Raw genomic sequence first — 3,632 nt, forward strand, 5'->3', positions numbered from 1 at the left:
TTCCCTGGAGCGCGGAGGCTGAGGGGTGACCTTATAGAGGTTTATAAAATCATGAGGGGGCATGGATAGGGTAACTAGACAAGGTCTTTTTTTTCCCCGGGGTACAGGAGTCCAAAACTGGAGGACATAGTTTTAAGGTGAGAGGGGAAAGATTGATAAAGGGAGTATATGAATAGGAAGGGTTTGGAGGGATACGGGCCGGGTGCTGGCAGGTGGGACTAGATTGGGCTGGGATATCTGGGTCGGCATGGACGGGTTGGACCGAAGGGTCTGTTTCCGCACTCTCTGACTCCACGGCCCTCGACTCCACCGCGGATCAAATATGTGTCTGAGTGGGCCTGGAATATTTTCTCTGACTGGGGCGAGAGAGAGCACGCCAACACAGTGTTTAAAAAAGAAAGCCAGCACAGTCCTGAACTGGAGGTTACCACCCAGTGCCTGACGATAGCGTCGACGGAAAAGCAGATAGGAAGAGGTTAGCATCCAGAACGCGCTGCCTCAGAATGTAGGCCGAAGACATAGGAGGACGAAAAGAGAGAGAGAGAGAGAGAGAGAGGGACCCCGATTCACAAGGGGAAACACAGTCGATTTATTCCCGACAATCGGAATGAGTTACCATTCGCAACACAGGCGTCGGCGCGAGAGGGTGAATCCTCGGCATTCCCAAATCCGCGGAGGAGGAGGATTTGGGAATACCCCGAGGGGTTGGCGCGAGAAATAAGTAGAAATCCTCCCAACAGGATGCAGATTGAGGTATCCCTCTCTCTCTCTCTCTCTCGCCACGGCACTTCGGAGCGTTGTGGTCTGGAGTCACGTGTAGGACCCGGAGAAAAAGAGGCACAATTCCCGGGATGGGTCTGACAGTCCAGGGCAGGTCTCGCTCTCTCTCACGTACTGAGCTCCATTCCAGACTTATCCCAACTCCCGCGGCGGGAACGGAACCCATTCCCCCAGGAAGCGGGCCGCGCCGGACACCGTGGCTCCTCCTCTCTCGCCCACGCTCCGGGGAAATCTGACGGCCGGTTGCGGAGAAGCGGGATCGTCGGGGGGGTGGGGGGGTTTGGGTGGGGGGGGGTGGGGGTGGGGAGAGTGTGAGATTCACTCCGGCAGAGTCGGCGGGAATCCGGAAGCTATTCCAGACAGCCCCCAGACGATGGGAAGCCGATTCGTAACCCGAGAGAAATCGATGGGAATCCAGGATTCGGATGTGAAACGGGAAGCAGGCACAGATTCGGTGGGAATCTGCGGGTCATTCCAGATGGGAATCCGGGGGTAATTCCTGAGGGGGGTCGGGGAGACTCTGGAGTCCGGACGTATCGTGCTGGAAACAGTGGGAATCCAGTAATTCCCAGGAATGAGTGGGGGATTCAGGACGGCTGGGGAAGCCATCCCATCCAGGAATGGGTCCTGAGAGAGCGGGATTTGCTGTGGATCAGTGCAGACACTGTGGAAACAAGGGGCCAGGAGGACTGAAGCAAAAAGACAGAGCAGCATTCCAGGCAACTCAGAAGCAGGCAGTTCAAAGGCAGGAAGTCTGCACTGTCCCAAAGCCGCCTGGCATTCCACTGGGGAACGCTGGGAGTCATGGAGCAGAGGCCGGAGGTGGTTACCTGGGGGAGAATGAGAGACAAGGATATCAGAGCTCGGACAGTGCACGGTAACAACAACTCAGTCACAGCGAGAGCAGCGTTTTACCCCGGGGCCTGGCCCATCACTAGGGCAACGGCACCGCGTTCTCAAAGGGGACCAACTGTGGGTCAGCTCCAAGCCCAGTCGGGGGCAACATCAGCAACAGCAGAGAGCACTCTGTCACACACACTGACCCACTCTGTCACACACACTGACCCGCTCTGTCACACACACTGACCCGCTCTGTCACACACTGACCCCCTCTGTCTCACACTGTGTGACAGAGTGGGTCAGTGTGTGTGACAGAGTGCTCTCTGCTGTTGCTGATGTTGCCCCTGACTGGGCCTGGAGCTGACCCACAGTTGGTCCCCTTTGAGAACGCGGTGCCGTTGCCCTAGTGATGGGCCAGGCCCCGGGGTAAAACGCTGCTCTCGCTGTGACTGAGTTGTTGTTACCGTGCACTGTCCGAGCTCTGATATCCTTGTCTCTCATTCTCCCCCAGGTAACCACCTCCGGCCTCTGCTCCATGACTCCCAGCGTTCCCCAGTGGAATGCCAGGCGGCTTTGGGACAGTGCAGACTTCCTGCCTTTGAACTGCCTGCTTCTGAGTTGCCTGGAATGCTGCTCTGTCTTTTTGCTTCAGTCCTCCTGGCCCCTTGTTTCCACAGTGTCTGCACTGATCCACAGCAAATCCCGCTCTCTCAGGACCCATTCCTGGATGGGATGGCTTCCCCAGCCGTCCTGAATCCCCCACTCATTCCTGGGAATTACTGGATTCCCACTGTTTCCAGCACGATACGTCCGGACTCCAGAGTCTCCCCGACCCCCCTCAGGAATTACCCCCGGATTCCCATCTGGAATGACCCGCAGATTCCCACCGAATCTGTGCCTGCTTCCCGTTTCACATCCGAATCCCGGATTCCCATCGATTTCTCTCGGGTTACGAATCGGCTTCCCATCGTCTGGGGGCTGTCTGGAATAGCTTCCGGATTCCCGCCGACTCTGCCGGAGTGAATCTCACACTCTCCCCACCCCCACCCCCCCCCACCCAAACCCCCCCACCCCCCCGACGATCCCGCTTCTCCGCAACCGGCCGTCAGATTTCCCCGGAGCGTGGGCGAGAGAGGAGGAGCCACGGTGTCCGGCGCGGCCCGCTTCCTGGGGGAATGGGTTCCGTTCCCGCCGCGGGAGTTGGGATAAGTCTGGAATGGAGCTCAGTACGTGAGAGAGAGCGAGACCTGCCCTGGACTGTCAGACCCATCCCGGGAATTGTGCCTCTTTTTCTCCGGGTCCTACACGTGACTCCAGACCACAACGCTCCGAAGTGCCGTGGCGAGAGAGAGAGAGAGAGAGAGAGGGATACCTCAATCTGCATCCTGTTGGGAGGATTTCTACTTATTTCTCGCGCCAACCCCTCGGGGTATTCCCAAATCCTCCTCCTCCGCGGATTTGGGAATGCCGAGGATTCACCCTCTCGCGCCGACGCCTGTGTTGCGAATGGTAACTCATTCCGATTGTCGGGAATAAATCGACTGTGTTTCCCCTTGTGAATCGGGGTCCCTCTCTCTCTCTCTCTCTCTCTTTTCGTCCTCCTATGTCTTCGGCCTACATTCTGAGGCAGCGCGTTCTGGATGCTAACCTCTTCCTATCTGCTTTTCCGTCGACGCTATCGTCAGGCACTGGGTGGTAACCTCCAGTTCAGGACTGTGCTGGCTTTCTTTTTTAAACACTGTGTTGGCGTGCTCTCTCTCGCCCCAGTCAGAGAAAATATTCCAGGCCCACTCAGACACATATTTGATCCGCGGTGGAGTCGAGGGCCGTGGAGTCAGAGAGTGCGGAAACAGACCCTTCGGTCCAACCCGTCCATGCCGACCCAGATATCCCAGCCCAATCTAGTCCCACCTGCCAGCACCCGGCCCGTATCCCTCCAAACCCTTCCTATTCATATACCCATCCAAATGCCTCTTAAATGTTGCAATTGTACCAGCCTCCACCACTTCCTC

At 57.2% G+C, this 3,632-nt stretch overlaps 1 long non-coding RNA gene across 1 annotated transcript in view; it reads right to left on the bottom strand.

The window, feature by feature from the left end:
- Positions 1-565: 565 nt before the first annotated feature.
- The window catches only part of LOC122547459, a 5,740-nt gene continuing 2,673 nt past the window's right edge, over positions 566-3,632 (bottom strand). The window contains exon 2 of the long non-coding RNA XR_006311001.1: positions 566-1,610. This is a non-coding gene — a long non-coding RNA (uncharacterized LOC122547459). The remainder of the gene's footprint in view (positions 1,611-3,632) is intronic.

This window comes from Chiloscyllium plagiosum, unplaced genomic scaffold (genome assembly GCF_004010195.1).
Source record: "Chiloscyllium plagiosum isolate BGI_BamShark_2017 unplaced genomic scaffold, ASM401019v2 scaf_2916, whole genome shotgun sequence".
In the NCBI taxonomy this organism is placed as follows: domain Eukaryota; kingdom Metazoa; phylum Chordata; class Chondrichthyes; order Orectolobiformes; family Hemiscylliidae; genus Chiloscyllium; species Chiloscyllium plagiosum.